Here is an 11,352-nt window from a genome sequence, read left to right on the forward strand (position 1 = left end):
TGGATTTGACATTTCAGAGATCTCCAAACTCCTTTAACATTAATGAATTTGTATAGATGATGGTCAGAAATGGACAGAGATCCTTTTGTTTTACGTGTAATCTTGTCATCGACCCGACCCATTCATTATATTATACGTACTATACTCTCTTTTTTTTTTTATTACAAAAATAAATATACGTTCTTGCTAATATTCTTCATGCAATTAACAACCCCCTACTATATACCCTAATAAATTATATATTTCATTGGTGTTTCAAATTAAGGAACAAAATGTCTAAACCTAATTATGAGGTTATGGAAAGTGGGAGGAATTCATTATTCATACATACATGAAAAGACCTTTTTAGGTTTCATAAGTAGCCACTGTAGCAACCAGAAAAGTAAAAAAAAACAAAAGATGGTTGCCTTTTTCTTGAACTATCACATCCTCAATCCCTACCCCCTTTCCGTAGTTCTATGAATATCTCTATTCGAGGACCTTTTTTTTGGTTATATAAACATTATATAAAACAAAGAAATCTAGCTAGTATTTGGACATGCTTCGTATATTACATATGTTTCTTTTTTGTTCAATTTTTTTGATAAAGACATTATCATTTGTCATAGATTGTGTAAGATTTAAATATCGAAATGAAACTAACAATATCGGACTTCCTTAGTGACATGGGTCGACTTTGCTCCATTTGTCTTGTTTATCTTAATTTGTTTGGGGGTTTGATTTATGGATAATAACTTTATTTCTTCCATATCAAGTAGAAATTATTGTTCATATTCGACTCACACTCTATTAAAGATTCGATCGATTATTAATTAATGTTCAATAAATAAGAAGGCCGATTTAGGGCTTGTATGAGGAAGAGTTTTTTTGGGTTTTTATCTGTGTTTTCTTCTAAACCCTTATTTGATAAAATGTATGGAAAAATTGGTTTTTAAAATTTAAAGACTAATTTACTCTTTGAGTTTAAAGGATATGATTTAGGTAAGAGAATGGTGACTTAAAGAGAAAATGGGTAGTTTTGGTATTTAAATTAATAAAAGTATTGATTAGATTATTGACATAACCAAACATCAAACAAGCCCTTAATCGTATGTCTTTCTTCTTTGTGGAGGTTATTTAAATATTCAAATAACATTTAACTACTATTCTCTTCTATGTCACTTAATTTATTAATTAACTAAAATATTAAATTTATTTTATTTAATTTAAGACTTTTACAAAAAAAAAAAAAATTCACCACTCTCATAATCACCACAAATTAATAGTTTTAAATAACCAAATAACCTAATCCAAACAAGCCCTAGTTGTCTATAAAATATTGAATTTCACCAGTAACTATATTTAAAAATGAATAAAAATACAATAAAATTGAACAAGTGACGTGACAGTTGCTAAACCTAATAAGCCTATTAATTTTGGTCACATGATATTGCATATTATGTGCTATTTGTCAATTAATGTAAGTGAAAATTAGGCCAAGCATTTTGCTGTGTACTTTGACTGTCCATTAATGAATTCAATTCCTTTTATTTAATTTAATTTAATTTAATTTCATTTATTTTAGACTATTAATTAATATTAAAGATTATGACAGCTATATATATAAAGGTTTGCGCTAAGTTTGCACCACATGAGATCATGTGGTCAGTGAGTTTTGTTTGGAATGACCGACCAAATATTTTTGCATTCAAATTTAATTAAGGATTGCCTAAAAGATGTTTTTGTATAATCCATATATTTTTATATAAATTTTTTTAATATAAAAAGACTCAAAAACACATTAAGCCAAAATTAAAATACAAAACGACATAAAAAAAAATGATGTGACATTCTTCATACATTGAATCCTGGAATGACCCGCACGTTGACGAGAAAAAAATAATTAGAAGATATAAGTTTTAAAAAACATTATCTTAATATTAGTGTCCATTCTTAAGAGTTTAATTATGAAAAGATCACTAGATATTGGGGTATTGGATAGAAGTCCATCTTTTTTGTAGTTTGACAATGTCATCTTTACTACATTTATTCAGCTTCGACAATTCTTCGTGAGGCCTGAATCAATGGGAAAACGTTTTCTTTTTATAAAATTTCCTCATCGACGTTCTCATATTTAGCTAAGCTCCTCATGAATCAGTCTCATCAATGAATGATTCATTGTTGACGACAAAAGTTATATATATTAATTGACAAGTTTGTGACAATCACTTCATTTACAATATTATCTCCCTCACTATTAGTCCATTCTAACGAATCTATCTCAAAATCGATATTTTTTTTTATAAAAAACAACGTTTAAGTTACATTCTCCCAACTAAAAGATTTCACTCGAAATCAACTTGCTTCCCTAGTAATTAATTGATATTTTCATACTAGGTTCTTGATATCAATCTTCTTTACTTATTTTTAATTGATAAATTAATTAATTTAATAGTTAAAAGGATAATAATATATATTTTTTTTTTAAATAACTCATTATCAAATAAGTTACAAATAAACTTCTAACTAGCTACGTACTCTTATAACTTATAGAGTTTTTTTTGTCTGTTAGAGATTTAAATTTTAAACGTTTCTCCTTTGTTTGGTAGGGTTAGTTTAATTATTGCCGACTCTTATTATAATCGACTCTCTTCGCAGTTGAATGGATTTCTTTGAATTCATAAAAATTGCAATATATCTTTAGCCATTTGATTCAATTCGATTTTTCAAAAGAGCTGCCAACAAGAAAAAAGACATGTTCTTGAATGTTCCACACGTACAATATATATTTGATTAACTTTGATTGCATATTAAGAAATTGGTAAATAATAATAAAATTGATCATAAAAAAGAAAAAGGAAAAATGATAGTTGTAAGACAAAAACAAGACATGCATGTAATTACATATATGAGAGATAGAGAGAGAGAAAATGAGATTTGTCCTGGAGCTTAGTTGAAAGCGACCAAAGAGATGATGGCCTTTAATTTTCATACATATCGTCAGCTTGAATTTAAATTCCTTAGCTGACTCCTATTTCTATCTACTGTTTCTTTCTGCATTTCTGCATGCTCAATATCATCAATTCCACTTTTTTTTTAATTAATTAATTAATTAGCTCACAAATTTATGATCACGAAGACATGAGTTATTGCGTTTTACCAACTAAACAGGTTTTACTTTTATAACTACATTAGAAAAGAAGCCAATGAGGCTTTTTATGTGTAAGAAAGTACAAATGAGGCTGTGGATTGTAGAAGGCCGGTTTGTGGGATACCCTTTTGGATTTGTGTTTTTTAAATAACCTAGTATTTAAAATCAAAAAAGTACAAATGAACGATAATTTTGAGGATGTGAGATTTTATTTTGGTAAAAATACATAAGAGGTGAATATTCTCAGCCTCCCTGAGATCCTGAGTTTGAACTCGTCGGGTGACAAGTTTTGCGTCTTGTTAAATGGTTAAGTGTGTTTGCGGGTTATGTGATTAAGTCGTTGTCCTTTTTTTTATAATGATAAAATAAAATATGATGTTTAGTATTTTGGTTAATGAATTGATTGATGTGAATGAATGAGAAGAAGGTGAGAAATGATGTTTTTGATTAGATTGAGTTATTTAAATAATTTCAACCAAACAAGCCCTTACTTTACCCCATTGGTCTTTACAATCTCATATAGGTCATCTCTAGCTTAGCTGTTTTCCTTTTACCCCTCCATAGGATTGGTGGCCAAGTTTCCAAGTGTTGCCTGCGGACCTTGTGAGTCAGAGAAATCAATTCCATTCAGATATTGGTAAAAAGTAATAACTAACTTCAGAATTTAATCTCAATCACCAATTCAAAATTTCATTCTAATCAATCCAAGCTCTAATCTTGTTCAATGTTTGATGTGGGTTGTTTTCAAATAATAATTTACAATTGATCAATCTCTCAATTATACCATTATTTCTTTTGTAAGCCAGTAGTTGTTTAAGAAAAAAAGGTCTTGTTTTGAAATATTCACTAAATCTGATGGGTTTATGAAAGGAGATCTGCTGTTCCTTTGTGGTCCATTACCCACAATGGTCCAGCCAGTCCAGCTCACTCCAGACATTTACTAAATGAAGACCCTATTAACTCTCACTTTTCCATGTGCTTATGTTTGATGTATCCATATATATCCATATATGAATCAATCAACCTATTCCTATCTAAAGAACAAACAAAACCCATGTTGAAATTTAAATTAAACATTATTATGTACAGTTAATAATATGACACAGTGTCTAAACTATCAAATGTTCCACCCATACTTTTTGTATAAATAAATAAAGGAGAAACAACTTACAATTTCTTCTTTTCAAATCTAGCCTGGTAAGATATAGAACAATATCATCCATCCATCCATCCATCCATCCATCCATCCATCTGGGGCCCAAATGAGTCACAACCAGTTAACAGTTCAGCTGGATCAGATGTTAATTAATCATTAATGATGCAAATTTCACGAAACAACAAGTTTGTTATACTCATGTTAATGATTTGGTAAAACTTTACATCAAACATGTAAATTTGTCAATCTTTGAACATAACAAAATCAGTAACAGAGTCATCTAAACAGTCAATGTTTGTTACTTAAATTATAAAACAACAGTCAAAGCATGAAGAGAACCTAACAATTGAAACCATTTATATATCAGTTTGGATTGGGTTTCATAATAGGAGGATCATCTGCCCATATATATATCCTATTCAACTAACTCATGACATGCTTAAGAAGTTCAAGGTTTTTCTCATGGATGTTGCCTTTGTTAGAAAACTTTGCAATCTAGTATGTAGGGTAATCAACCTCAGCCTGCAGACTAAGTGATAGTATTTTCAAGCTAAAAGAATTAAGCAACTTCCTTTCTGAAAAATGAAATGTGAGCATCAATCAACAAGTGTAATATGTCTTAAATGAGATATGCTACCTTGGTGGGTTTTTCTTTCAAGGAAGTAACTGCATTTCTGGCAATATGGTCCCTGATGCCTCAAACAGGGCATGATTTCAGGACCCCCCATGTAACAAACTTCAGCATAATAAATCATTCAGTGCTCTCCTAGTAATCACTGATGTCATCTTTCACATAAGTGCATATCCTCGCATTAAGTTTATATTTCTTTCAATTCATCTGAATTCCAAATGAAAATTGTTATTCGGTTGTGATTCAAAGACAGTTCAAGGCTGCTTGCATGTCCGAAAACTCTTTTTAGCCATACTCTTCCTCAAAAGGAACAGTCAGTGTAAATTGGGAGTTTTTTCAGCTGACAGATATCATGACATAAGTGTATTAATATTGCACAAGGTTGAATCAAATTCAAACCTAGATGCAACAGTTGACAAGCAATTCATGAGCTAGTATATCTTCTTATATTGAGATCACAGAATTCAAGTTGTCTGAATATTGATACCCAACTTGCTTGAAACAACCATAAATCATGGATGTAACAACTAACAAGCAATCAAAGGCTTAAACATAGAGTATATTACTCTGGCCTCTTTCCCTTTGGGAAGGCAACAAAAGAGAAATGAAAAAGAAAAAACAAGATAATGGGACCACTCTACCTAGTTTATATACCACATTAATGGAATAAACTACGAATCTATCTAGCTCTCTCCCAAGTTGAAAAGAACCAAATTGGTGTAATAAGTTAAACCTAATACTACGTGGGAATTCATTAAAAAGTGAATCTGGTTAAAATTCCAATTTCCATAATCCAAATCATGTATTATATATAGGATAAAGATACGTCAGTATGTGTATGCATGAGTAATCATGTATTATATATATATTGAAATAAGAAAGGAACATCAAATCACATCTGCCTAGCTACTACCTCATTGCATGAATCGATCTGGTGCCGAATTGATTACAAGAGGGCAGATTATCGCCGATATTGCTTACAATCTTCCGATCGAGCTTCATTTCTTGGCAATTCTCTGTTAGATTCATGCAACAATATGCATTCGCCTTCGCCGAAGATTGAAGTGATCAATGAACACTGTAAATTGGTAAAACACAATTCATCTTATTTGCAAGAATTACTTCAAATATATTATTACTTATTATCATAATAAAATATATTGAAATTATGATTTTATTTTTTTTATTTTTCTAATAAAAATAAAATTACAATTTTATATTATAATATAATTTGTGAATGTCTGCTCAAATAATTTCAAATAAAATTATTGTTTAAAAGTATTTATTCAAATTATCATTTTATATATAATATTTGTTTAGTAACTATTTCTTTAATTATTCTAAATAAAATATAATAAAAATTAGAATTTTAATCTTATTCATATTTTATAATAAAATATTTTATTTAAATAGTCAATTAATATTAAAAAATGATAAGAATAATTTAAATAAAAATAATATCAATTTTAAATAAATTATATAGATAAATTAAAACTATTGATGTATTAAGTTTTGACTGATATATGTTTGGTCAACATATTTATATTTTTTTAGTGTCATAATTTATTATATATATCTAAATTTTTTTTTTAAAAATGACATAAATGGATGAAAATAATTATAATTAATTTACATGTGATAATATTATTTTATTTAAATCAACTCTCTTATAATATTTTATTAATTTATGTGTCATAAATAATTACTAAGAAAAAGGATTGATATTTTTTTTCCAAAATCCAAACCAAATTGAATTCTACCCGGCCCATTGTAGGTTTTTTTTTTCGGTAAAATAAAGCGTGACCCAGCACTCAGGAGTCAGGCCCAGCCTGAACCAAATTAGTAAAAGTGATCGAGCCGATCCAACATTGTGAATAACAAGGGTTTTCTATGAAGCACACACAATGAATGACCCATATTATTATATAGAGCCGGTTTGAACCCGTTTGACAAAATCCGGTCCAAGTGGTCCTACCTTGGTTCAGTTTTTCTCATCTTGTCAATTATATATGTTGGGTTTGTGGGAGGGTGTACTGTAAAAATAATAAATAACGGTTTAATAAACCGTTAATTAGTTAGTAACTGATTAGTTAGTTTGGTTAATTAGTTAGTATTGAATTCCTATATAAGGGAGACATGTAATGTTTGAATAACAACTTTGAATAATACAATTTCAGTTTACACTTCTCCTTCAAGATTTTAACATGTACCAATCCACTTCAACAAACATGGCTGGCTAGCTAGCTAGTTAGCCTTGACTATATAAATTTAAAAAATAAAATAAAAAATAGAAACCATATGGCCATGCATATATGTATATGGGTTTGTCAAAAAAAAAAGAAAAGATGTATTAAAAATATTTGGTAAAAACAACTGCAAGTCAAAGTCAAAGAAACATAAATATAGGAGTCTGTGTCTTAATTTTGGTTGAGTTGAGGAATCATGACATTTATATATATCCTAACTTGTTTGTTCAATCAGCCGTTCCACTTTTCAACCCTATCAAGCTAGCTAGCTACATATATATCTCTAAACTAAAACTAATATTATCATCATTCCATTGCCTTGCTACTTAAACATTCTCTCTTTTATCCAATCTCTTAATTTCTACTACTTAAACATTATAATTATATATATTTGATCGATCGAGCTAGCTAGCTAGCATCAATGGATACCCGGCGTCGTCGTCGTCCTCGGAAACAAGCCAAGATCTCAAATCATCACAACATGAATATCATCACTACTAGCTTCTATGAAGAAGGTGCGTGGGGGTTGGTTGGTTCATATTATATATTCTTTTTAATTAATTAGTTTAATAAATATGTTAAAAATTATTTCTAATATTAATTAGCTATTATATATAAGGAATGTAACTAATTAATTAATGAATTAATTAGCAGAAAAGGAAAAGAAAATGGAAGAAGAAGAAGTAAGTAGCATAGAGTGGCAGTTTATAGAAATGAGTGAACAAGAAGAGGACATGGTTTACCGAATGCACAGATTGGTGGGAGACAGGTAATTAATTCAATTATGTTAATTAATTAATTATAATTCAATTAATTTAATTTATTTAATTAATTCAATTAATAGGTGGGAGTTGATAGCTGGACGGATACCGGGGAGGAAGGCGGAGGAGATAGAGAGATTTTGGCTGATGAGACACACACACACGGCCACCAACTAACAACAACACTAATAATAATAAAAAAACTTAATCATTTCTCCCACTTGGATGATCTTCATTTCTTGTTCAAATATATATATATATATATATATTATCACTTGTTATAAGATATGTAGCTTCATTTCTTTTAGTTCAATCTTAGCTAGCTAGCTAGCAATTTTCTACTGGTTGACAACAATTTAAACAAAATTTTATCTATTATTGTGTATTCTATTCTTACAAGTTAATTTGAGAAATACAAGAACAAATTAGAGAGAAAAATAATGATTAAGTAATATAACAAGAATTAGAAAGTCTAAGATATTATTAAACTTTGTGATATGATCGTCACAACAATGCCACAAAAAACCACATTTACGAAGTGAAAAACTCGCACTACTTCGGTCGAGAATGAAAAAGAATATTTCACTTAGAGGAAAATCGTATATTACATGAGGAAAAAAATTAACGTCGACAATGAGAAATGTATCAAATCTACTCAGAGTTTCAGGTTTACGGGTCAGATTAGTAGGTTAACTCGAAACCTGACTAATTTATGTCAAAATTGCTAAGTTGAACCTAACCGGTTTATTTGTAATTAATTAACCTAAACCCGACCTAATTGAAGGGATTTTTCAAACTCAACTCTCAAAGTAAACACAATTTAATTAATTCACATGTATATGTTTCAACCTGAACAAAAAAATACATAACCTTAAAGCTGATTTTTTCGTATTTGTTCGGGTCATGTTTACGTGTCATCTCGAGTCCAAAATTGCCGACCCTAAGGTGGAAGAAACTAATAAATATGGAAGAGCACGAGCCATTAGATTGGGCCAGTCATTGCCGTTCAGGCCCGGAGATATGGGCTCAAGAGACATGGCGAAATGGTCCATTGGGCTAGTCATTTAATGTTTAGGATTTGGAGGGAGGGAGGGAGAGAGAAAGAGGAATTCTGCTTATTCAGAGATCATAGAAGAAGAAGAGTTCTAGAGAGAGAAAACTCAGAAGAGAAGATGATATACCGAAAATGGAGTTTGCTAACGGGGCCAGCTGCAATACTTGGCGGAATCGTCGTCACTTTCGCCGTCGGCAACTACATCTTTGTAAAAGAAGTATGTTTCAATATCCTCTTTTTTCAAACCCTAGATTTCTTCATTTAGATCTTCTTCTGTCCAATCTCAACAATCATCTTTCATTTTTGCGTCCTTATCTAGCTGTTACGTTTACTTCTTAATCGATCTTCATTTAATTCAATCTGCCGTCTCCCAAAAAATCTGCCTATGTTCATGATTTGTATTGGATTTCTCGAGGAAGAGATGACGTTTATTCGTATTTTTATAATTGATTAGACCTTCAAAATGTAAGAAACGATTCTAGTTTCATTCAAATGTGCAATTGATCTGGACACCTTCATATCATACATAACATGAAGTTTTTGTTGGCAAATCGTGTGCATCATATTAACAGAAGCTTTAGCCCTATGGGAACAAAAGAATACTAAATGGAGGATTCATTGATCTTACAATTGATGATTGTGTTTCAACAATAGTGGGTTTTAACATAATGAACACTAGTTTTGAATAAAACATGCAATTCTTGAAGGTTGATTGTTGATAGTAATGGTTTCTAAGCTCAAATTGTTATTTTGTCTTCTTATTTGGAAATGATTTGAAATTTGTTCTTCTACAAGCTAGTTTACTGTAATATGATCTAGAATAAAATTAGAAGCAGGTAGGAGCTTCCAATTAGACTAAATGTTAATCTTATGTATCAAATGAATTCGTTTTTCTCTCTGATTTGTATGGATGATTCAAAATTAACTAATTTTCTACTGGTAATCTTGTCAAGAAAGGGTTATTTTGTCGTAGTGTGACATTTTTCTTATGTTGTTTTGCAGGATCCTTTCCTTAAACCAAAGGCAAGGAACCCAGCAAAGCCTGCTTCAACCTAATAGTGTGTCATGTAAACTTGCTTTGTTTCAACCGTTAATTTTTTTTATTCGCAATCTTGTTGCAAGATTCTGTCTTGTTTGTAAAACTCTTGGCTGAATAAAATCTACTTGTAATGGTTCAAACAAAGAACTAGAGTTTCATTTTCCATAAATAAACATTATTTGTCAATCTTACCTCTTCTTTTTCAATACTGTTTCATTCAAGTTCCATGTTCAAGTTCGATTCAATTTCAGAAAATGTGTCAAAACCCTGATATTGTAGGGATGGTTCAAGGAACATTTATTCCATTGTTTAATCTGGGAGAATGTTTTGGTGATTCTGACCAGAATTGAAGCTAGATTGAGAGAATATGAGCAAAAATAGACACTTGAGGTAATTCATAAACTCACTTTCCCTTCTTTTTCTGTTTTTATTTGCATTAGAACAAATATATGACTGATCCGCGTTGGTAACACATTCGTTGCCAAAACATATTGCATTTTTATTGTTGCTTGTTCTTTAAGCCCTTGATATTATCTCAGTAAATCGTTAATGGAATCCATAGGGCCAGGCAAACAATTCCTTTGAACTTTTGCATTTTTGTCAACAGCAAAAGGCTCAAACTGTCTATACGGCCCAGGATGTCTTCATGTAGTATCTAACCTTTTCCATACTCATGAGTTCAATATTACGCATAACTTCATCCACGCTCCTTAAATCAACCTCGGTTCCTTGAATAGGAGATGTTCTATTGCAATTACCTTCACTAAACCATTTCCCATTCTCAAAATGGTCTGGAATTATTGTTCTGAAGAGGACACACCCTGTACTATTCGAACTAGTCATGAATTTGAATACAAGCTGTAGGGTTTTCGATAAGCATATGTTCGAACCCTAACTCTGTTAGATCCTTACCTGGGCAGTAATGACAACCACCGATCCTGTCAATCTCATAGTAAACCACAGTTTTATGAAACCATTTCCCACCGGAATTTACAATACAGTTGACCCGTCTAGCTAGTCGAGATGAATCAGATTGACTTGTGATGAAAAACTGTTTACATCTTCGAATATTTTAGGAGGAATGGTGTCCAAACTGTAAAGATTTCTTCAAATCTCTTTTTCCATCAATTCATGATAAATATGGTATTTAACCCAATATTTAACACCAAACAAAAATACTACAATATTTTATTAAAACTAACTAATGTTAATTTAGATCAAAAACATATGAACTATATTACTTTAAAATAAGTTTTTTTTATCATAATAATAATATCATCCATTCAAGTTATGGGAGTTAGTTGAACTTTATTAATTATACTAGTCCATAAATTT

This window comes from Impatiens glandulifera, chromosome 7, assembly GCF_907164915.1.
Source record: "Impatiens glandulifera chromosome 7, dImpGla2.1, whole genome shotgun sequence".
NCBI classification, from domain to species: Eukaryota; Viridiplantae; Streptophyta; class Magnoliopsida; order Ericales; family Balsaminaceae; genus Impatiens; species Impatiens glandulifera.